Below are 25747 nucleotides of genomic sequence, written 5' to 3'. Positions count from 1 at the left end.
CAACACCTCCCAATTTGCGGATAAGCTCTCCAATAGCTCAGAGAGATTTTTTTTTTTTTTTTTCTCTGAGCACGTGCAGTGCCCAGGCCCCACTGGGCATGCCCGAGCCCTACCCATTTCCCCCTGCTTCCCCCTAATCCCCAGTCTTTAGTTTCCGCCCGTTCCCATCGGTCGGATTTTTCTACAGCTCTCCATTACAACTTTTCTACTCATCAACTTGAAGATGCCTGAATCATCTAAAGAAACAACTGGGATGCAGGAGGAGGATGAACACACTGGATCCTCATGAATTGTGCGCCCACTGATTGGATCCGGCGCTCGAGGTTTCCGTGTGGCTTGCATTGTGCGCACATGTCCCCACGTGCACGCAAGCTAAGGAAGAGGGCACTGAGAGACTTCATGAAGAGAAGTGAGGCCCGAGAATCTTCCTCCAGCAGCCATCCTCATCGGAGCGTAGCAGCGGGGGATCCACAGACGAATCCGGTGAGGAGCCTCCAGGACGTCCTGGCTCAGTCAACCCCCCCGACTGCAACTTGCCCGGTCGAGAAATCTCTCCCGGAAGTCTTGCATGCTGTCGCTAGCCGTCGGCCCCTGCAGGAAGCCGATAGGAGTCTCACCAGACCGAGAGATCTCTCCAGGAGTTCATGCATGTCGCTGCTTACAGCCAGCCTCCGCAGGGCATAAAGAGAAGTGAGGCCCGAGAATCTTCCTCCAGCAGCCATCCTCATCAGAATACAGCAGCGGGGGATCCACATGCTACAGTGGCAAGGAGCCTCCAGGATGCCCTGGCTCAGCTAATCCCCCCGCCTGCACTTGGCCCGGTAGAGAAATATCTCCCGGAGTCCCTGCATGTTGCCGCTTTGAACCAACCTCTGCAGGGCAGCCCATAGGAGTCTCGCCAGACCGAGAGATCTCTCCAGGAATCCCTGCACGTGCCATTTTCAGCCATCCTCTGCAGGGCAGCCGATAGGAGTCTTGCATGCTGTTGCGTAAATCCACGGCCTCTGCAAGCAACAGATCGGGGCTTTCACCCTCCAGACGGCATGCTGCCTCTTTCAGCCAGCCTCTGTAGGGAGCCGATTGGGGTTCAAAGGTAAGTCCTATCTGCTTGTTTTTGGGAAAACCTCTGATAACCTGTTGCAGCCCCGAGGGCTCTGCCCCACCCTCCTCCCAATCTGAATTTAAGGAGAAAGAATCTCCCATGCTTCTTTCCCTTGGAGGGGACCTGCAGACCTCTCCCCCCAGTAGGAGACATGCTGCCCCAGAGTTCAGCTTATAAAGGACATGCTGAAAAAAAAAATAAAAAAAAAACCCAACTCGATGTTTCTTTCCCTCTTTGGGTCCTGCAGAGTCTACAATTCACACCTTTCCCCCTCCCCCTCTCAGGTTGGGAACAAGGAGTCTGCCTTTCTCAGCAGGGTGCTGATATCATCAGAGATGCGGCATGTCAGACCATGCCTCTCCAAGGGTGGGGGTTTAAAACTCCTCAGTCTAAAAAGCTGTTTGCTCTTCATAAAACCTAGGCAGAGTGTTTTTCCAGCTAGCATGAGGGACTCTGTACTATTCATGATTTCTATAGCACTGAAAGGCATATGCAGCGCTGTACAGTTTAATATACAATAGGCAGTACAGCAGCAGAAGCCCACTCAAGAGGCATTATCACTCCTCTTTCTCTGCCTCCAGGCACAGTGGGAAACGCAGCCAGGAGCACTGGCACAGATGAAGGGGTGCATCCTGCCCCCTCTCTGCAGGCTCTCCCCCCCTCTCAAGAAGGACAGAGAAGGGTGGTGGGGTACATGGAGCCACCCAACCAGTCAAGTGGAGCAGCACATGAACCTGCGAACCACCAGGGGTGGGACCAGCAGCCACAGTTAATCCTCCTGCTGACCCACTCCTCTCTCAGCGGGCTACATTCCCCACTATGCCCCCCTTTAGAGGGAGCCACGCACAACAACATGGCGCGGTTCAGCGGCATGCCATGCACCCAAGCAACGGAGGAACAAGCTACACACCAGCCTCCAGCCACGCCCCAAGTCACCACCCACAAAAATAAATAAATATTTACTAAAAAAAACAAAAAACAAAAACCCACAAACGAGGACTCACCCCAAGTCCCTCCAGAAACTCACAGCCTTTCTCAAGATCCACGTGGGTGGACAACAAGTACCCAAGACAGAGTACTACAAGGCCTGAACTACCAGTACCAGTACTTCACGCAGGCAGTGGCGATTCCAGTCCACAAGAACCTCCTGGACTGCAGAGACAAGATTTGGCTGACTCCCTCCTCAGGGCAACCAACATCAAGGAGACTGGGATTGAAGTACCAGATCTTTCCAGCCCAGGGATTCGACAACCCGCAGCAGCCATACATGGACATTGCGGTAGCTTAAGAGAAACAGGGCAGCACGACCCCCCCCCCTCCAACCCCCGTCAGGGAAGGACCTGAAAAACCCTGGTTTCCACGGGGAAAAAGACCTTCGAGGGCGCAATGCTGAGCGCACGAATTGCTGCGCTCCAGTTCCAGATGCGGCTTTATCAGGAGGCCAGTGAGAGGAAATAAATAAATAAAATAAAATAGAGACTCCAGCTCACAACTGAGCCAGTCCACACTGGCAGCAGTCTGTGCCCCAGCGCTCGCAACAGTAACATAACTGCTACGCAAACAAGCACCGCCCGAGGGGCAGGGGCATCCAAGGGCAGCCCTCTCCCCAAGACAAAAACAGAACCTTGACCACCCTCCGGCCCAGCAAGATCAGATTGTCTGCGAAGGCTTGGCCCAGGATCACTATCGACCAGTGGGCCCTCAGCATCATCAAGCAGGGATTCCGAATTCGTCTCCACTCCCGCCCCCCCCCCCGAGTGGGCGGGGCACCCTCCATCTGACGACCCAACTTTCCTGCAGCAAGGAGAGGACCTGCTTCGGCAGAATCAATAGAGGCGGTGACGAACAGAGGAGATCACCAAGGGGTTTCTACTCCAGGAACCCCCGCGTCACCATGGACAAGGACAACGCTCGTCCCTGGATCTCGGTAAGCTCAACAGATGCATACACAAGGTCCAGATGCACTCTCTGGGTACAGTCTTGGCCCTGTTAAAGCCCGAGTATTGGCTAGTATCCCATGCACCCAGCCCACAGGAGGCATCGTCGCTTCTAAAGCCAAGACAGACGCCTCCAGTACAAGGTCCAGCCCCTTGGACTCTCAACGGCTCCAAGAGCGTTCACAAAGTGCGTGGCAGTGGCACATCCTCGCCTTCAAGGGGTGCGCATCCTATCTTATCTCGACAGCTGGCAGCCCCGTCAACCACCATAACCCTCCTCCAAGAACTGGGGTTCCTCATCAACTACATGAAATCCCACCTGATACCCACCCAGGGGATATCGTTCATCTGGGCAGTCATCGACACCACGCAGACCAAGGACGTCCTACGGGACTACCAGATCGACGCCATGACATCCCTGGCCCAGTGCATCCCTGCCAGCAGCTCATCGTCAGCACGCTCCGTTCTTTGTTGTGCAGCACACCAGACTACTCATGTGATCCCTGAAAGGGCACCTCAGACGTCACTGGGACCAGCGTACCCAACCTCTGACCACCCACCCACTGGAGCTCAGGGCCTTAGGGAATGCCCTCGAAACCTTCAAACAGGCAGGGCAGTCCTCACCCAAACAGAAAACCAGGTGGCCTCGCACTATATCAGCAAACAGGGAGGGACAGGGTCAACCCCGCTATGCAAGGAAGCTTGCCACATGTGGGAGTTCTCCGACTCCATTCAATGCGCCATCCAGGCAACTTACCTCCTGTGGGAGCAGAACGACCTGGCAGAAAGACTCAGCCACCTGCTGGATCCTGATGAGTGGTGTCTCAACCCAGCGGCGATGAAGAAGATCTTCAGCACCTGAGGCACACCGAGCATCAACCTGTTTGCAACCGAACCGAACTCAAAATACTCGACCTTCTGCGCAAAGAGATCAACCCATCGCCGTCTCAGCCCCGACGGTCTGTCTGTGAGTTGGAACACCCTAAGTCCTGCAGAAGATTCTTCAGGACAGAGCAACGGTGATCATGATTGCCCTGTTCGGGCTCCTGCAACCATGGTTCCCGTTCCGGCAAGGGATAGCGGTTCACCCACCTCTCCCCGCTCCCGATCAGTACAGTTCTCATTACCCCCTCCACCACGACCTGCGTTCCTTAGCCCTGACCGCATGGATGATGAGAGGATGAACCTACCACAAGACGTGGAGCACACTCTTATGGCAGCCAGAAGAACTTCAACCAGAAAACGCTATGGGTTGAAAGAGAGAAGGTTCCGCTACCAGTGCACAGACACGCAGCGAGACCCCTACAACTCCCCCATACCGGGCATCCTGCAGTACATACTGAGCTTATCTCAGGGGGACCTAAAACCCACTTTCATCAAGGTCCACCTAAGTGCAATCACAGCATACCACGCTGGCCTAGACAGCAAACCAGTGTCGAGGCATCCAGTAATCACAAAATTTCATGAAGGGACACCACCGCCCGGATGGGACCTCAACTTGGTGCCGCATCATCTCACCTCGACCCCTTCAAACCTTTGGGGGAGGCAGATCCCGTATTCCTGGCTGGGAAAACCCTGACCATCGTGTCTACCTTCACACTCCCTCATGAGAACAGGGTGGTACCCAGAACCCACCCCCGACTCTTGCCGAAGGTGGCTTCAGCGCGCCTCCCGGCACTCTACATCTCCCCACAGGGAGGCACTCTGCCTCCTCAGCAACACCTCTTGGACTGTGTGCGGGCCCTGACTATGCAGCAGATTAGACAAGCCTCAATTGTTCGTCTCCTACGACCAAAACAGACCAGGTCTTCTGGCCACCAAACGCAGGCGCGCGCGCTGGATATAAGAGTGCATCCCCTTCACCTATAGAAAAGCGCAGCATCAACCGCAGGTGGGAGCCAACGCCCACCAGCGCAGAACCATAGCCAACACAACGGCACATCTGCACCACACACCAATAGGGGACATCTGCGATGCAGCCACTTGGTCCTCCATGCACACCTTCACCAAGCATAGGTTCCCTCCCGGGAGGGACAGCAACCACTAGCACAGCTTCGACAAACACTGTTCAAGTAGGGTGTTATAAATATTGATTAAGTAGGTCTTCCAGCACTCCTTCCTAGACTGAATGTGGAATAGGCAAGTATGAATTCTCACATGCAAGTACGATTTGTCACTGTTGACCAGTTGGTTTCTCACTGTTCATTGATTGTCATTGACCAATTTCACTGTTCTGTGAGTTAAGTAGGTCTTCCAGCAATCCTGTCTAGTCTGAAGGTGGAATAGGCAAGTATGAATTCTCATATGCAAGTACGAATTGTCACTACTGACCAGTTATAAATTGTCACCGTTGACCAGTTGGTTTTCTCACTGTTCATTGATTGTCATTGACCAGTTTTCGCTGTTCTGTGAGTTAAGTAGGTCTTCCAGCACTCCTGTCTAGTCTGAATGTGGAATAGGCAAGTATGAATTCTCATATGCAAGTACGAATTGTCACTGTTGACCAGTTACGAATTGTCACTGTAGACTAGTTGGTTTTCTCACTGTTCATTGATTGTCATTGACCAGTTTCGCTGTTCTGTGAGTTAAGTAGGTCTTCCAGCACTCCTGTCTAGACTGAATGTGGAATAGGCAAGTATGAATTCTCACAGGCAAGTACGAATTGTCACTTTTGACCAGTTGGTTTCTCACTGTCCATTGATTGTCATTGACCAGTTCACTGTTCTGTGAGTATTATTGCTCAGTTAACACAGCACTTTATCTAAAACCTTGTTTCCACAACTTTACCTGCTTTGCCTGATTACCCTGCCCGGCTCGGCCTCCACAGCCAGGCGAGGGATGCACAAAGCGCTAAGGCGCAGGTCCAGTCGGTACATCCCTCGGCTAGGGAGTCACCCATATGTGGCTGACTCATCCTGCTTGTCCTAGGAGAAAGTGTAGTTACTTACCTGTAACGTAGGTTCTCCGTGGACAGCAGGATAGTCAGCCACACAACCCACCCGCCTCCCCATACGGCCGACCCGGCCACAGCTAGGAACATCCTGGGGATTAGGGGGAAGCAGGGGGAAATGGGTAGGGCTCGGGCATGCCCAGTGGGGCCCAGGCACTGCACGTGCTCAGAGAAAAAAAAAAAAAAAAAAATCTCTCTGAGCTATTGGAGAGCTTATCCGCAAATTGGGAGGTGTTGGGACAACACCCATATGTGGCTGACTATCCTGCTGTCCACGGAGAACCTACGTTACAGGTAAGTAACTACACTTTACTGCGGATAGGCAGACTGGATGGGCCATTTGGCCTTTATCTGCCATCATGTTTCTATGTTTAACTGTTAGAAGGGTGTTCACACAGGTGGCCCAAGAGCAGCCAACACACAGGTAACTTACAGCATAGTAATTATCACATTTATGTGTGATAAGTACATGAGCTTTAGACCTGTCATAAATGTCTGCACCTACATTTCAACACACTGATATGATTTTAGACTAGCTCACCTCCTGTGAAATGTCTGTGCCTTCCTTCGTCTAAATGAAGTGCCCTGTTGTATACTGTTTCCAAAAAAAACTATGCCAATCTTGTTTTCTGAATAACTTTGTCAAAACTTGACCAATTTTAATATCATTTGGGATATATCATCCTGAATAAATTTGCAGTAAGCTTATACCCTTGCTGGCCACCTTGCTTAAATGACCCATCCACCACCTAGCGATTATCATCATGATATGCACAGATGACATTTTGCTTTAAACATAAAACATTATTACGGTGGCTTTCAGTCAGGAGGGTCTGATTAAAAATTGCATCTGGAGAAAGATTATGGAAGAGGGTAAGTGTGCAATATGTTCTGAAGAAATTGCAAGAAACACGCTCAACCAATTTCCATTCAGAAAGCATCATGGCCAATCAGTTTGAACCGAAGAAAACATTGCGACAACTCAAGAACCAGGTAGTAAAGTAACGTTGATTCCAGTGCAATAGGTCTGTCATTCTAGACAAGCGGGTTATTTCCCCATGGCCGCAAGCCATAGCCATATGCAGAAGGAATCCAGTCCGGATTTTTTCTGTGTCCCTATTACTTCACTGGGAGCTCTACTGCCATCTGCTGTTAGTTCTGTGCTTCCCTGTTCTTATTTTATTCAGTGGTTTTCAATGTTTTCAGTATCTTCAGTGCTTGGAGCTTTCATCCTTGGCTTAGCTCTGCCTGCATAGAGAAGAAGCAGTCGGCAACTAATAGGACGATCCCTGGTGGTACCTGTTAGCCAGCCTGCTTTAGAGAGGCATAATTAAAGGAAACATCTAAGTCCAATTCAGACGTATGGTGCTAGATGCCCAAAATCGGCATTGGTAAAATGTCCATTCTTGAAAACTACGTCTAGAATATTTTTTATCGAATATCGTCTATCTGGACGTCCAGGCCATTGGTCATCCAGACCACCAGTACATTTATCTTTATACCACATTTTCGACCAAAAATTCATCTTAAGTCCCAAATGCCCAGAATAAGACCATTTGGGCGTGGGAGAGGCCACCCTTGTGATGGACTGGCCACCCAGACATGGCAAAAGAGCAGTGGGGCACCTTACAGGGTACTGCTGTGAACTTCACAAAAAGGGTGCCACATAAATATCTCACCAGAGCTCCCTTATAGGATATGATGAGCCCCCCCAAAAAAAAAACCACCCCCCAAAACCCACTATACTCATCTGTCTACAACCCCAATAGCCCTTATGGCTACAGGTGGGATTTGGAGGTCTCACATTTTCCGCTATGAATGTAATGGTTAAAGTGGCTTATGGGCCTGGGTCCTCCTCTCTATGGTTCACTAGCCCACCCCAAGGCTAAGAGACTGTGTGTAGCTCTCCTAGGTTTTCCTATAGCAGGTGCTGATATTCTGGAGACAGGCATGTACGTTTTTATTCTGATCTTTGCAGGGGTGTGGAGGGATCAGTGAGCACTGGGGGAGTGTGTGGGGATCTTTACTTTGTTTTTGCAGTGGTTATCTGGTCAATTTGGATACCTTTTGATCACTTAGACCTGTTTTTACATCGTCTAAGTCACAATGTATAAGTTATGTCCAAGAAGTCTCGAAAAACCTTTGATCATCTCTGCAGGATGACTAAGTCTAGGTTGGCCCCCATCCCGTCCACATCCCACTCTAACCACTCCTCTAGATATGCCCCTTTTAGCTCTGGGCGCGCAGCGGCATTCAGAGGCCTAAAATGTCCCTGGATACGTCCAAAAAATAGGTTTGATTATCGGCACTTGGATGACCTGTCTTTTAGGTCGTCCAAGTGCCGACTTGGGTGGGTTTTTAGATGGATTTAAGTTTCAATTATGAGCCCCTATGGTGTTTTTGGAGCCCAAGGCCGTCCCCGCTTACTGTCCTCACTTACTGATTAGCAGGGGTTTAAGAGCAGGCCATTAGTCATCTGTTGGAGGATCAGCGGTGTCTTACAGAGTTTTGGCTGCATTTTTTGCTTTCCCCCTTCTGGTAGTGAATCCGTCGATCCGCGGGGCTGGGGGAGAGGTCAGATGCCCTGTCTTGACTGGCAGCCCGAAAATTATCTTAGAAGAGGCAAATCCTGCATAAGGCAAAGATTCTTCTTCATTCCAGCTACTTTAAGAGAGCTGAGATAGACTGCAGCACAGGTCACAGTGAGTAAGGCTGTTAGTCTCTGAGGTGAATCATGGGGAGTCTTTGAGTTGAATCGGGGTTGGTGTCTGAAATTCATGTTTTTAAGGGTTCCAGCATGTTCCCCCTCAAAAATCCCAAAATTTCTGATTTTTAACTTTGGGAAGTTAGTTTAATTAGCGATTTTAGGTGTGAAAATTGTGACGGTGGCCATTTTGGATATTTAGCAATCTTTATCAAAAGTTCCCTGCACTTCCAAAACTGCAGTTTTTGTCTCAAAACCTGTTGGGATGGAGTCCTTGGGTTCTTCTACCCTGAATTCATGCCAGGATTGCACAAAATTTGTGCCTCAGGAGTATCCTTGCATCAAGTGCTGTCCAGTGCAGACCAGAGAGGCAGGAACAGCCAGCTTAACCTCTCCTCTGCATACTAAGGTGTCAAAAGGGCAGCAAACAGAGTTACATCTCTATGTCGGGAAACCTGCATGCTATTTCACTAGGCGGAGTGTTATCTTTAGGCAGCAGTGAATATCATGGACAGTGTTCAGGCTGGCTTCCTCAGCAGACAGACCATCCGGCCAAGTGGACGCTGTCAATGGCAGAATTCAGACCATTGTCCATTGCTGGGGTCGTCCATACTTTGACCTCATGGCAATGATGGAAAAACAAGAAAGCAGACAGATTCTTCAATTGAAGATTCGAGCCAGGCAGCGAGGGTCTAGATGTTTTAGTTCAGCTGTGGCCTCAGGGCATCTGTTGGTATGTCTGTGTAGCCAGTCCATTAAAATGCTGGCCCTTCCCATGTCCAAATGGTCTAGATTTGGACGTTTTGATTGTCAAAAATGGCCAAAAAAGATAGATGTCCTAAGGACCAGAATGTCTAGATAAGACATCTTGCGGTTTTGAAAATGGTAATTTTCCTGACCTGACTTTTGGACTTCTTTATGGAAACGTTGAAAGATGGACTTAAACATCCTATTGAAAATGTCCCTCTAATTCTACCATCTCATTTTTTAGACTTATAACATTTGTAAACAAACACTTCATAAGAGTTGCCATACTGGGACAGACTGAAGATCCATCATGTCCAGTATCCTGTTTTCCAATATTAACCAACCCATGTCACAAGTCCCTGGCAAGATCCCAAGGATAAAAACAGATTTTAAGCTGCTTGTCCTAAGAATAAGTTGATTTCCCCAAGCCATCTTAATAATGGCTTAGGGACTCATTGAGTGAAGAAATATTTCCTTTGGTTTGTTTTAAATGTACTACTTAGTAGTTTCATTGTATGCCCCCTCGTCCTAGTATTTTTTTTGAAAGAGTAAACAAGCAATTCTCGTCTACTCGTTCCACTCCACTCAGTATTTTATGGACCTCTATCATATCTCCCCTGAACTGTCTATTCTCCAAGTTGAAGAGCCCTAGCTGCTTAGCCTTTCCTCATAGGGAAGTCATCTAATCCCTTTTATCATTTTTGTCGTCCTTCTCTGTACTTTTTCTAATTCTGCTATATCCTTTTTGAGATGGCGGCGACCAGAATTGCACACTGGATTCAAGGTGCGGCTACACCATAGAGTGATACAAAGACATGATAACATTTTCATCTTTGTGTTCCATTCCTTTCCTGATAATTCTTAACATTCTATTTGCTTTCTTAGCCATTGCCACACACTGAGCTAAGGGCTTCAATGTATCCTCAACATGATATCTAGATCTTTTTCCTAGGCAGTGGCTTCTAACATAGAACCCAGCATCATGTACTGTAGCTATAGTTTGGGTTCCTTTTTTCCCACATGCATCACTTTGCACTTGTTCACATTAAATGTCATCTGCCATTTTGATGCTAAGTGTTCAATTTTGGAGACAGTATCTGGCGAAGGACGTAAGAAGACTTGAGGCGGTCGACGAAAATGATAGGAGGCTTGCGCCAGAAGACGTATGAGGAGAGACTGGAAGCCCTGAATATGTATACCCTAGAGGAAAGGAGAGACAAGGGAGATATGATTCAGACGTTCAAATACTTGAAGGGTATTAACGTAGAACAAAATCTTTTTCAGAGAAAGGAAAATGGTAAAACCAGAGGACATAATTTGAGGTTGAGGGGTGGTAGATTCAAAGGCAATGTTAGGAAATTCTACTTTACGGAGAGGGTGGTGGATGCCTGGAATGCGCTCCCGAGAGAGGTGGTGGAGAGTAAAACTGTGACTGAGTTCAAAGAAGCGTGGGATGAACACAGAGGATTTAGAATCAGAAAATAAGATTAAAAATTGAACTAAGGCCTCTGGGCAGACTTGCACGGTCTGTGTCTGTATATGGCCGTTTGGTGGAGGATGGGCTGGGGAGGGCTTCAATGGCTGGGAGGGTGTAGATGGGCTGGAGTAAGTCTTAACAGAGATTTCTGCAGTTGGAACCCAAGCACAGTACAGGGTAAAGCTTTGGATTCTTGCCCAGAAATAGCTAAGAAGAAAAAATTAAAACATTTAAATTGAATCAGGTTGGGCAGACTGGATGGACCATTTGGGTCTTTATCTGCCGTCATCTACTATGTTACTATGTTAAGTCTTCCAATCTCACAAGATCCTCTTGTGATTTAACAACTTTGTGTCATCAGCAAATTTAATTATCTCACTAGTTATTCCTATCATTGATAAATATGTTTAAAAAAGCGGTGATCCCAGCTCAGACCTCTGGAGAACCCCACTATTTACCCTTCTCTGTTGAGAATATTGGCCATTTAACACTACTCTTTCAACCAGTACTTAATCCATAATAGGATGTTGTCTCCTATCCCATGACTTTCTAATTTTCTTCAGAAGCTTTCATGAAGTACTTTGTCAAATGCCTTTTGAAAATCCAGATACACGATATCGATCAACTCGCTTTTATCCATGTGTTCATGCATTCCTTCAAAGAAATGTAGTAGATTAGTGAGGCAAGATTTCCCTTGACTAAATCCACGTTGGCTCTGTCTCATTAATCCATACAAAAGTATGTATGTGCTCTGTTATTTTGTTCTTCATAATAGTCTCAACCATTGCGCCCGATACCGACATCAAACTCACCGGTCTTTAATTTCCTGGATCACCTCTGGAACCCTTTTTAAAAATTGTGTTACGTTGGCTACTCTCCAGTCTCCTGGGCACCATGCTGGATTTTAAAGATAAAGTACAAATCACTAACAACAGCTCTGCAAGTTCATTTTTCAATTCTGTCAGTACTCCGGGATATACAGCATACCATCAATCAGGTCCTGGCAATTTGCTACTGTTCAGTTTGTCAAATTGTCCCTTAACATCTTCCAGTCGGGCAGGATTAATTCTTCGAGGGCCCCTAGGCACACAAGTACACTGGGCCCCCTAGCTCTGCCCCGCCTATGCCCCACCCTCATTTAATTACCTGATTTCTTATTTACTTCTTTATTTCCACTTGTATTTCTTTTTTTCTTTTATTATAAAATTCAAACCAACAAAGATTACCATACCAGTGCCAGTGTACAGTTTTAGTTCTATGCAAGCCCCAAACATCTCTGAACAAATCCCCCCTTCCTTCCTACCTGTTGCCCAGGACTTTAACTCTGAACCTTTTCCATATGTATATAAAGATGTTCAAATGCATTGTAAAGCAGTAATACTATCCGAAACATAAGTCTGTATTAATAACCAAGTTTGCAACTCCTCTCAATTGCCTCACTCTGTGTTGTCCAACTTTAACCCATATGTATATATAAACAACCAAATCTGGTACATTCCACTCCATGTATGTTACTTGTAACAAAACAAGGCAAGTGGTCCACCAAAGAATTCAACGTGAAACAAAAGAAGATCAGCAGACAATAAGGAGATTCAAATCAGGTTTATTCAAGGTGCTCCCAGGAGCCATGCCTGATACATTTCGCCAAACAAAGCTAACAGAAAACCATGTCTTTCATACACACAGAACACAGAACCACCATCATTCAGTATGGAATAAGTAATCACAAAATACCCTCCCCCCCTTTTTTACAAAAGCACGGAAGAGGTTTTAGCGCTGGCCGGCCGAATGTTCTGCGCTGTACTGACGATCATAGGAATTCTGTGACCATTGGAGCAGTGCAGAGCATTCAACATGCTGGCTTATGCTACGAACCAAAGGAACGGTACAGTTTAGGGGGTGAAGAAACAGTGGTGCATATCCCCCAATACTGAACAAAATATAAAAATAGAAGATGTAAATTTGAAAAAAGAGAAATAACAAATCACTTTACAAATTTATAAATATCCTGAGGAAGGAGAATTTGGTCTCTGAAAGTTAGTCAAAAATGTATTAAAATTAGTCCAATAAAACAATCGCTGTATTTGCAGTTTCTATTTATAAACATTTATCAACAGAGCTACAATACTACTTTATCCTATAGCAAAAAAAAATTAAATAATTGAATTTTTTTTCTACCTTTGTCGTCTTGATTTTCATATAGGCTCTCCATCAGCTGAATTATGTGTTTGGGTATTCCCATTTGCACTAGAGTTCTCCATAGATTATTGTAATCCACACAGTGAAAAGCTTTGATGTAGTTGATGAAGCAAAGGTATAGGGGGTTTTGGAATTCTTTGCTCTTCTCCAATATTCATCTAATATTGGACTAGGACTTGAGCTCGAGTTGATGGCACCTAACAACCTTTGTCTCCCAGTTTCTGCTTTCCTCATCTTGTCATTTTCTTCCTTCCATCCACTACGTGTTCCAGAAACTGTCTGCCAACCTCCTTCCATCTTTCCATTTCTCCTCCAGCCCTCCCCCTGCCCCCTTGGTCTGGCATCCATCTTCTTCCCTCTGTTCCCCTCATGGTCTGGCATCTCTCTCCTTCCATCTTTCCTTCCTTTAGCCCCAGGTATGATAGATAGATTGTGAGCCCACCGGGACAGTTAGAGAAAATGCTTGAGTACCTGATTATAAAACCACTTAGATAACCTTGATAGGCGGAATAGAAAATCCTAATAATAAACTTCCTTCCCCTTCGTAACAAGTTTGCTGTCCTTCTACAATTCGACCTCTCCGCAGCTTTTGACGTTGTCCACCACGACATTCTAATTTTCCAACTCTCCGAGATAGGCATTAGCTCCATAGTTCTTGATTGGTTCTCCAAATTCTTGCGCTCCCGCTCTTACATGGTTAACATGAGCGGCACCTCATCCTCCCCCTGGACCCCGACTTGTGGTGTCCCACAAGGCTCACCCCTCTCCCCAATCCTCTTTAACATTTACATGTCCTCCCTGAAACTACTCCAACTATCCCCCCTTGAAACTCTTTACACTTACGCTGATGACATCCTCGTCCTCCTTGAGACCGACTCGAACCTCACTAACCTCTCCACGAACATATCCTCGTGCATAAAGAACCTCCAATCCTGGGCATTCACAATGCATATGAAACTAAACGAGTCCAAAACAAAACTCCTTTGGCTCGGCCCAAAATTAGACCATCTACCTTCCTCCATCCCATTGTCCTCCGGCCCTCCATTACAGCTCGAGTTCTCAAGCAAAGTTCTGGGTGTCACCTTAGACTCTTCTCTATCCTTCAACGAACATCTCCAATCCCTGGTGAAGAAATGCTTCTTCAGCCTTCACATGCTAAGGAAAGTCAGACCCTATTTTCACCAAAAACACTTCGCAGTCCTAGTACAATCCATCATCCTCTCCAGATTGGATTATTGCAATTCTATCTACCTCAGCCTAACCAAGAAAAGCCTCCACAGACTTCAGCGGATTCAGAACGCCACAGCTAAGCTTGTTTTCGCGAAAAGCAAATTTGATCACGTCTCACCACTCCTGTCTAAGCTCCATTGGCTCCCAGTAATCCCCAGGATCCACTTCAAATGTGCGTGTCTGGCCTACAAGATCCTACATGGCATCCTTCCTGCCGTTATCCCTCTATCTTGGAACTCCCCAACCCCTACTTCCTCCAGATCCTCCCAAATTTTTAAACTATCCTTCCCTTCCATAAAAGGTATTTCCCATGTAGGCAAACTTGGGTCATCCCTCCCCTTTAGAATCACTGAGATCTGGAATAACCTCACCTCCCCTCTCCAAACCTCAAGCTCCCTCCAACTCTTCCGCAAACACCTAAAAACCTGGCTATTCTCAAAACTGTAACACTTCCCCCCTCTTAGGCCTCTCACCTTCCCCCTTTACACCTAACTCTTTAATCTCTCCACTGTAGTTCCTCTCTCATCTTTCTTCCTGTAAACCGTGCCGAGCTCCGCATTCGTGGAGATGGTGCGGTATATAAACCCAAGGTTTAGTTTAGTTTAGTTTTAGTTTCTCTTCTCATTTCCTCCACTCAGATCTGATATTTCTGTTTCCTTCCCCCTTTCCCCCCATGCTCTGGCATCTCTCTCTTCTCTATTTTCTGCTTCTGTCTAAATTAAATTCTCTCTTACTATTCAGTCCTCAGTTTCTCTTTTTTTTACTGTGTCTACCCATAGATTGCCACCCCTTTCCTTCACCCCTCCACTATCTCACTAACTTCTTCCCCCATCCAGTTTATGCCCTTTTTCTTTATCCTCTCCTTCCATCCAGAATGTGTTCTTTCTTCACTTCCATTCAGCATTTGCTCTCTCCTCTGAACTGATATCCGTCTGCCCCCTTTTCTCTCTCCCCACTTCCATCATCTGCCCCATCTCTCTCTCCCTCTACCCCAGGCCCATCTCCCTCCCTTCTCCTCACCTTGGCGGGTCACCACTCACCTATCTTTCTGCTTTTTTTTTCAAATGGTGACAAGTAAGTTCATAAATACCCTCCCCAAGAGCGGCAATGCCCCCTCCCTCTGGCATCAACGGCACTTAAGATCAGCATCGGTAACGACCCTACTGTCTCCCTTCACCTCATCTTTTTTTCTTCAAATGGCTACGGCAAGTAAGATCAGCTACGCCCCCCCCCCCCACACACACACTTAAGATCATCAACGGCCCCCCCCCCCCCCCCCCCCGGTATCAACAACAAGTAAGATTGGCAATGCGGTGCTCAGCCCAAAGCTTCCCTCTGATACAGCTTCCTGTTTATGCCCGGACAGTTCGTGTCAGAGGGGAAGCTTTGGGCTGAGCACCACGTTGCCGATTTTACTTGTTGTTGATGTCGGGGAACCTGTTGCTGATGTTATAAGTGCCGTTGATGCCGGAGGGGGGGGGCCCATAGCCGATCTTAAGTGGGGGAGCGTAGCCAATCTTACTTGCCGTAGCCGTTTAAAAAAAAAAAAAAAAAGGTGAAGGGAGACGGTAGGGGCAGCTGCTCTCTGTTTGTCCTCCTTCAGCGGGCCCCCCTGAAAATTTGGGCCCTAGGCACGTGCCTCCTGGGCCTATTCATTAATCCGGCCCTACTTCCAGTGTTAGAGATTTGCTTCAGTTTCTCTTGCTCATCAGCACTGAATATTTCTGGCACCTGTATCTTCCCCACATCTTCCTCAGTGAAGACCAAAGCAAAGAATCCTTTTAATCTTTTTGCTATGGCCTTGTCTTCCCTGAGCACTTCTTTCCCCCCTCAATCATCTAGCAGTCCAATTGATTCTTAGCCCGGCTTCTTGCGTTTAATTTACCTAAAAAAGTTTTTACTATCTGGGTTTTTTTCTCTTGCATAGAGATAATTTGCATCCTTTACTTTGCTCTCCCCTTAAACACTCCAGGCTTTTTTCACCATTGTTAAAACCTTTCTGTTGGGATTTCTTAAATGTCCTGTTTCAATAGTTTCCTTCAAAGATACTGCACGCTGAACTAGGCATTCCTGGGTGACTGGTGGCTTCACCTCACACCCCTATTTTAGTTTAAAAGCTGCTCTGTCTCCTTTTTAAATGTTAGCACCAGCATCTTGGTTCCATCCTGGTTAAGATGGGGTCCATCCATTTAGAATAGGCTCCCCCTTTCCCAGAATATTGCCCAATTTTTAATAATTTAATTTGTGAGCACATCTTAGGATCATATCCATGTTTTGGCACATAAACCTAAGTTCAATGTATAGGGTCGAAGTTTGTTTTAGCAGGTAGATCTGTTGGTGCTATTTGCTCATCTTTTGCTTCTCAAAATGGTCTAGGACAGAGTAACAGTATTCAAGATAATTTTCATCTAGGGTTGCCAGTGTGTGTTTGTATCTGTGCAAGAAATGTTTAAGTATAATTTTTTTTCTATTTGTTGAAAAGATTCTGTTGGAAAGTATCAGTGGTGTCTGTCCTCTATCTGTTGTGAGTTTGGATCTCGCTGCTGGTCAGACAGGCACTGGCCTGGGAGCAGAAAGAAATAGTGGTTTCAGTTGATCATAATTTAAGAGAGTAATTTGGACTTAAGGGGCCAGCGCTAGATGGGAAAACCTACCAGGCCAGAAGAGTTGCACTCTTTCATTTTTACTTGCAAGAGGTCCCCTCAGAAAGGATATCTCTAGAAGACCTCAGTAAAAAAACCCCTTTGATGGCTCTAGTGAAATGTATGCAGGGGAGATACAGAGGGTGTGCCTGAGTAGCCTGGTGATAGAACTAACTGAAAAGTCTCTCTCTGTTCTGGTCCTGGTGGGGGGTTTTTCCAAGTAAAAAGGGTGCCATTGCTCAAATGCAAGACCATTCTTCAGGGATAGAATAATCACTGAGAGACCCACCCCATAATAGCAAAGCTCCCTGTAAGCAACCAGAGAATCTCTAAAAAGTCAAAATTAGTGTGTAGGACTTGGGCTCTATGGGTCAGTTTTGGCAGACAGTAAAAATAGGCACCCGTACTAAGTACCCTGAGTACCCCCTGAAAAAAAAAGCCCTGCTGTTTAAACTGCTTACTTTGTGTGACTGGATATTCTTGTAGTGTCTCTTGTGGTCTTGGAATATTCCAAGGCCGAGCACCGTGAGACGTGCCACAAATGGCTGCCTTTCCTGCAGAGATAGTTGCATCTAATGCCTTGTCAGCCTTTGCAGGAGAGATGGAACCAATTCTTCACACATTAGCTAGTTCAGCAACTAATAGCTTTTGGGGGAGATGTTTTGGTTTTGTTTTTGCTTCGTTTAGCTCTCCTCGCCTTACAAAGTCTGCTCAACACAATTTTGCCCCACGTTCTCCCCCCTTCTCTCTCCAGGTGGCTGGTTTAAATTCTACAGTGGTGAGGTGGCTGCTGTTGGTTCAGATGCATTTTCGGCCTGCTCTCATTTAGTGAAATGGAGTTAATGTATAGTGCTGTGCATCCTTGGGGACTGACAATGTATTTTGATTTAATGCTACATTTTATTATTATTTTTAATTAAAACTTTCCTGAGTTGTTGGGGTGTATGCTGGACTGCTTAGTGAGTGCATATTCTATGAAAGCTATGAGACGAAACAGCAGTTCCCAAACGGGGGGGTGGGGGGCTGTCTCCGAGTCCAGATGAAGTTGCAAAATCCTCATTTGGAGATAAAACCAGAGAAGGAGAGGGGCATCGTTGACCAGTGTACTTACAAGTTACTATTTAACTTAGCTTGCATGGGCTTGACAATAGGTGGGGATCTGTAGCATCAATGTCAGGTGAAGGTGAAGCTAGAAGTCAACAGGGAAGGGGGTGGGGACGGGAGTCTCATAATTTTTTTTCCCACTTGGGAGTTGCAGCTGGAAGGCTTGGATAGCATTGTTGTAAAGCAACAGACATCTGCTCCTTATAGAAGACAGATTGTGTTCAGCTTGGATAGGTTTGCAGTGTAATTCCACAGGACTGTTTCTGCTTGTACTTTAGGATTCGGCTATCTGGTCACCTTTTTGTTAATGTGAGAAATGGGCAGGCGGGATGCATAAACTCAGCAGTAGAGAATGGCACGGTGACAAAATTCATCACCGTTCCCGTCCCCGCAGATAACTGCGGGAAACCATCTTCATGTCATTCTTTAAGGAGAGAGGAAAGAATCAGATTATAATTGGGTACAACCACTGACCCACAAGCTTTGCTTTGAATAATGCCGGTGTAGAAGGACTGAGGTTGAGATAAACACTACAGAATGACAGTCTCTGGTATCCAGAGCAGATATTGTGATGTCATAATGCCTCATTCCACCAGTGCCTAAGAGCCAATCACATCAGTGATGTCACAATAGCTTCATTATCCTTGGCTCACATAAGAATCAGAGTATGAATGGCCACAACCACTGACCCGCAAGCTTTGCTTTGAAGAATGCTGGTGTAGAAGGACCGAGGTTGAAATAGACACTAGAAAATGACATGGGATTATTTCCCGCGGTTATCCGCGGGAACGGGAATGGTGATGAATTTTGTCACCGTGTCATTCTCTACTCAGCAGTATCGCAAAATTAGCACTGCAAGCTCAGTCCTGACACTCGGGCAGGCAAGCTCCTTCAACCAAGAAAGAAGACCAGGGATCAAAGTTGTACAGTTCAGATTTTCAAATAAACTACAGTATACCCCCCCCCCCCCCCCCCGCAAAGTTGCAGTTCAGAGTTCTCGGCCTGCACTCTTGTTCCCTGCTTCTTATTTCAATTTGTGTCCATAATGCTGCCAGCATGGGAGGAGGTGTTAGCAAAGTAGGATCACCTGGCCTACTCATTTTGACCATTTGCCTCTGTTTAAACAGTTCTAGCTAAGGACAGCTTCGATATAGAGCAGGGGTAGGGAACTCCGGTCCTCGAGAGCCGTATTCCAGTCGGGTTTTCCCCAATGAATATGCATTGAAAGCAGTGCATGCAAATAGATCTCATGCATATTCATTGGGGAAATCCTGAAAACCCGACTGGAATACGGCTCTAGAGGACCGGAGTTCCCTACCCCTGATATAGAATAATGTTCTTCAACCGCCTGTCCGCAGAAATTTTCTGCCGGTCCACAGGGCCGGCACGCCAATCGGGCAGAAGACAGTGTTCTTCAGCTGCCGGTCCATAGTGCGATCAAGGTGGCATTTTCGGGCCGGCTCCCTGAGTGCTGCAGTGCACAAAGCCATGGGAAAAGGCTCCTACGCGCGTCCTGTGCCTGAACTGGAAGCCTTCTCTCTGACGTCGCAACGTCAGAGGGAAGGCTTCCAGATGAGGCGTGCGAGGAGCCGCTGCCCACAGCTTTGTGCAATGTAGCACTCAGGGAGCCGGCCCGAAGATGCCACGTTGATCGCACCGTGAACCAGCCCGAAGATAACACCGGGGGGGCAGGCCAGAAAGCAAGGCACAGCATGGAGGGAGAGAGACAACAATGGTAGGGGGAATGCTTTTATTTTTTTTATATAGTGATTGATTTATATCTGCTGTCGGTTCAGGAAGAAATGCATTTGTTTCCTTTCCTCTGGGATTGTACTGTTTGCAGAGTCTTGCTTCTTGGGGTTTTGTTTGTAAATATTAGTACTTTTAGTTTTTGGTTCTGCATTTGCATGGGCTTATCCGTTTTCTGGTAGAAATGAATGTTGAAAAACATACAGTGTGCTTTGTGTATTTTAATTTTGTGGTTAACCATTATGTATTGTTGATACGATTATATTGTGTGTATATATGAAAAATGAATGGAAAAAATGGTGTTACAATTAGTACTATTATGGGGACGGGGTCTGGGGCGGAGATTGAGTGGAGATGGGCACGACTTAGCCCAGTGTTCTTCAACTGCCGGTCCGCGGACAGGTGCCGGTCCACAAAATAATTATTTTATTTCCGCCGATCCATAGGTGTCAAAAGATTGAAGAACACTGATATAGAGGGCAGGAAATCACTTATTCAAATCTGTCATGTTACCTCCCTCTTTGGTCCTTTTACTGTTCTGGGTAGGTTAACATATGAGTTTCCATATTTTTAAACCTATACCCAGCTCACCCTGTACATTCAACATGTGGTGATATTGTTTTCCTCCTTTTTAAAGTATGAGAGGTGTTCAATAATTTATCTATCTCCGGTAGGAAAGAAAAGAGATTCAAAAAATTTTTTTGTTTTATTTTTCAATATACCCCTCCCAGACTTAATGCAGGCTGCCGCCAGACTCTGCACCCTGCCCTGTCCATTGTACCTCCTCTGCCAATTCCTGGTGGTCCAGAGGTGCAGTGGGCAGGAGCAAGCTTGCCACGCTCCTGCCCCGCTGCTAACCCGCAAATTCTCAGGAGCCAGTCAGGAAGCTGCTCAGCACCGAGCAGCAACGCCAAAGCACGCTCAGCGCCAAGCAGCAGCACCAAAGCGCGCTCCTGCTTGGTGCCACTCAGTGGCTGAAGAAACCAGAACTCGTGGCAGCCACCGACTGACTGGGTTACCAGTGGGGCAGGAGCACGGAAAGCTCGCTCCTGCCCACTACCAGGGATCGACAGAGGAGGTACGATGGACAGGGCAAGGTGCAGAGCCTGGAAGGGGGGCTGGGTGCAGAGCCTGACAAGGGAGGGGAGCAACTAAGTTTCAATGCCAAAAAATGCAAGGTCATGCACCTTGGCGGCAAAAATCCATGCAGGACTTACACCCTAAATGGTGAGATCCTAGCAAGGACTGTAGCAGAACGTGACTTGGGGGTGATCATTAGCGAAAACATGAAGACTGCCAATCAAGTGGAGAAAGCTTCATCCAGGGCTAGACAAATCATGGGCTGTATCCGTAGAAGTTTCGTTAGCCGTAAGCCCGAGGTCATAATGCCGTTGTACAGATCCATGGTGAGACCCCATCTGGAATACTGTGTACAATTCTGGAGGCCGCATTATCAAAAAGATGTGCGGAGAGTTGAGTCGGTTCAGCGAATGGCCACCAGGATAGTCTCGGGACTCGGGGATCTCCCATATGAGGAACGACTGGGTAAGTTGCAGCTGTACTCACTCGAGGAACGCAGAGAGAGGGGAGACATGATCGAGACAAATATGTCACAGGCCGTATCGAGGTGGAAGAGGATCTCTTTTTCCTTAAAGGACCCACGGCAACAAGAGGGAATCTGTTGAAAATCAGGGGTGGGAAATTTCATGGCGACACCAGAAAATATTTCTTCACCGAAAGGGTGGATGATCGCTGGAATAATCTTCCACAACAGGTAATTGAGGCCAGCAGCGTGCCAGATTTTAAGAAAAGATGGGATTGGCATGTGGGATCTCTTCATGGAGGTAGTTAGGGGGTGGGCCATTAGTGTGGGCAGACTAGATGGGCCGTGGCCCTTTTCTGCTGTCATGTTCTATGTTCTATGTTTCTATGAAGGAAGGGTGCTGGGTGCAGAGCATGACAGGGTAGGGCACTTGAATATTAAGCTGTGTGACTTATATTCGAGTCAACCATTTTTCCTCCTTTTTGGGGGGGGAAAATGGGGGTATCAACTTATATTCGAGTATATACGGTAGTCCTCTGATAGCTCTATACACTTAATCTACTTTTCCTGAGTTTAACCCCTTTGAAAAGAATTCTTCTGTTTGACCTTCAAACCAGGATATCACAGCTTCCTTGACATATTCATCACTCAAAAACTGCTTTCCAAGGAGAGATTTCTTCAAAACTTGGAAAAGGAAATAATCGGAGGGAGCCAGGACAGGACTATAGAGTGGATGGTTCAGATGTTGAAAAGATGGCTTTGTAATGCCTTTTTTTGAGACATATGCAGCATAAATAATATAGTACCAAGAATACAAAAAACAATCATCCATGCAACTCATGTAGTTGCACAGGTCCAAAGATTTGTTATGTTTTTATTAATCAAGCTGGGTTAGTGGAAGAAGCCAGGGTAGTTGCTCCTGATGAATTAATCTTTTGATTTGACTCCTTTTTGGAGTTTTCTCAGGACGTCATTGCTACCAGGGCTACTTTTTTTTTTTTTTTTGTTACTCTTCCTACTGAACAGGGTAAAATTAATTAAAGTATACTTTTGTAAAAAGAATGCTTGGATCTGTGGCTGTCCCATCTAAATTTTTCCCGATGTGGTACAGGCCACACAGCTGGACTAGAAAGAATTTCTGAAATTGAAATTTAGGATTACAGTGATTGGAGATTCCTTTTTTCTTTTTTTGCAGTTTCCTGCAGTTTCCCTGCAAATGTTTAAGGTTAAAGATGTTCAATATCTTTATTTCATTCTGAACCAGCTTGAAATATTTCTGATAAGGTTGATGTTGAAAAGTAGTCTGCAGGAATTAACCTGGGAATTGTAGTGAATGTGGAATGAACGTTCTAAATTCTGATTTATCTGGGGGTTGTTTTTGGTTTTTTTCTTTGCTGGTAATTAACCATTTGTTTCTGTTAACATAGTCTATTTATACTGTATTCTTGATTTCTTTATGGAAATGTAAGTTTTGAAAACCTGAAATAATAATAAATAACTGTGACCATAGGTTAAGCCTCCCTAACCTGAACTGCAACCTTCCCTGCCCGTTGGACCCACCGCCTCTCCCCTTTCATTGTCCCTCCCTGCCCTGCAGCACAGTTTGGATCCCTCCTGCTGCACCTCTGTTGCAGGGCCCATGCTAATAAGCAGCCATAGAAGAGCACAGCAGCCGGTTCTCTATGGCGCTGCGAATGCTTTCTGTGTCGGTCCCGCCTCCTCTGATGTAAACTTTTCATTCTATTCCCACGGGCTTCTTCACATTCAGCGCTCCACTAATTTGTTAAAAGAACCCTTAAAGAAGGAGCTTTTGGCCTCCAAAAAATAGTTTTAATAAAATGTAATAACTTTAATCCCAATTAGAAAGTATCACCTTATTTTCTGGTTTTGTTTTATTTGTGAATTTTTAATGTAGCAATTGGAGTTTGTCAGTTTTTTAAAAAATTTACATCTGCTCTCTATATTTAGTACAGTACTAAGGGGTGTGTCGCTGTTTCTATTTCTTTGGTTTTGGACTGAATGTAGTGTATGGCTGCTTGGGATTAAGTTTAAGAACATAAGAATTGTCATACTGGGACAAACTGAAGGTCTATCATGCCCAGTACCCTGGAGGGTTTTCAGTGTGCTTATTACAGAGGTACATAAGAACATAAGCAACGCCTCCGCTGGGTCAGACCTGGGGTCCATCGTGCCCAGCAGCCCGCTCACGCGGCGGCCCAACAGGTCCAGGACCTGTGCAGTAATCCTCTATCTATACCCCTCTATCCCCTTTTCCAGCAGGAAATAGTCCAATCCTTTCTTGAATCCCAGTACCGTACTCTGCCCTATTACTCCCTCTGGAAGCGCATTCCAGGTGTCCACCACATGGGTAAAGAAGAACTTCCTGGCATTCGTTTTGAATGCTAGGAAACAGCTGATACAGCTCCACCAGAGCAACACAGTGAAGGACTCATTCTTTGCAGTGCTCTGCTATCCTTTTACTGCTGACCTGGGGTGTCCCTCATCCCTCCCAAGTATTTTAACTTACTCTGTCCCATACCTTAACCTAGTCCTATCCTATAACCTCACCTAGCCCCACCTACTTTAGCCTCTCCAAACAGCTGAGTCACCCACCACCATTGACTCTGACAACCCTGTGAATAAATTTAGCCACCCAAATATATCAGCAAATCTAAATATGGAAAGAGATGATCAGAAGTAGCTCATGCAGCAGACACTCAAGGTTTCAGTCTTGTTGCAGTGATTATATCCTGAGCTTATAATAACCACTGTTTATATGGTATACAAAACTGGTAGGGGGATTTTTGCCACCTTAGGTCTCTAAAAACACATGAATAAAGTGAAAATATTTCTATAAAATAAAGAATAACTGCGACATTATTTTTTTATTTATTTAATTTTCTATACTATTCTCCCAGTGGAGCTTGGATTGGTTTACATGTATTTATTCAGGTGCTCAAGCATTTTCCCCTGTCTGTCCTGGCGGGTGTATAATCTATAAATGTCCTGGGGCAATTGGGGGATTAAGTGACTTGCCCAGGGTCACAAGGAGCAGCGTGGGTTTGAACCCATAACCTCAGGATGCTGAGGCTGTAGCTTTTAACCACTGTGCCACACTATGGGTACTCCAAAGCGGCTGCTTATTAATACGTCACTTCTCAGTTTATTCAGAGGGTCGTTACAATTTTTGAGTCGTTTTGAACAATCTTCTCATTCACAAGAAAATCGATGGAAAGCGAAGTTATAGCCAGCTGATTTACCGCCCCCCCCTCTTTTACTAAACTGCGGTAGCGGTTATTAGTGCAGGGAGCAGCGCCGAGCATTCAGCGCAGCTCCCTGTGCTAATAGCCGCTATCACGGTTTAGTAAAAAGAGTGGGGGTAGTTTTTAGATATGCGGTATTTCAACGATCTATTAGTCAGGCTTTAGACTCCATGAAAGTGCTGATGCAGGATTGGTTACACTGATAGAGTAAACTGCAATATTTGCTGACTTGCCTGTAAAAGCTGGGTGTAGGTGGCCTCGTTTTTTTCTGGGTTTAAACCAAGAGAGATGGCTGATTGTGATTACATTTTTGTGGCATTCTACAGGGCTCAATTTGATCTCTTCTTGTTGAGATAACTTATACTTCTGATAAAAGCACAGATTAGAGAATGACACGAGGACAAATTTGTCCATATCTCCGCAGGAACTCGGTTTCCCCGTCCCATCCCCGTGAGTTTTGTCACTGTCCCTGCCCCATTCCTGTAAGCTCTGTTTTAACTGCACAAACCTCGAATACTTATGATTTTAAAGTGTTTGAGGCTTGTGCAGAGGAGGACGGAGCTTAGGCATTGGTGGAATGAGACATTATGACATCACAGTCTGAGCTCTAGAATGTTGCCACTTATGATCTTAAAGTGTGTGAGGCTTGTGCAGATGAGGACGGAGCTTAGGCATTGGTGGAATGAGGTATTATGACATCACAGTCTGAGCTCTAGAATGTTGCTACTTATGATCTTAAAGTGTTTGAGGCTTGTGCAGATGAGGACGGAGCTTAGGCATTGGTGGAATGAGGCATTATGACATCACAGTCTGAGCTCTAGTATGTTGCTACTTATGATCTTAAAGTGTTTGAGGCTTGTGCAGATGAGGACGGAGCTTAGGCACTGGTGGAATGAGGCATTATGACATCACAGTCTGAGCTCTAGTATGTTGCTACTTATGATCTTAAAGTGTTTGAGGCTTGTGCAGATGAGGACAGAGCTTAGGCACTGGTGGAATGAGGCATTATGACATCACAGTCTGAGCTCTAGTATGTTGCCACTTATGATTTTAAAGTGTTTGAGGCTTGTGCAGAAGAGGACAGAGCTTGTAGGAATGGG

General features: G+C 46.1%; 1 protein-coding gene across 11 annotated transcripts in view; it reads left to right on the top strand.

Moving 5' to 3' along the window:
• The window catches only part of RREB1 (ras responsive element binding protein 1), a 305141-nt gene that overhangs the window by 119920 nt on the left and 159474 nt on the right, over positions 1-25747 (top strand). The gene's annotated exons all lie outside the window — the stretch shown is intronic.

This window comes from Geotrypetes seraphini, chromosome 2, assembly GCF_902459505.1.
Source record: "Geotrypetes seraphini chromosome 2, aGeoSer1.1, whole genome shotgun sequence".
In the NCBI taxonomy this organism is placed as follows: domain Eukaryota; kingdom Metazoa; phylum Chordata; class Amphibia; order Gymnophiona; family Dermophiidae; genus Geotrypetes; species Geotrypetes seraphini.
This window is presented reverse-complemented; position numbering and strand designations above follow the sequence as displayed.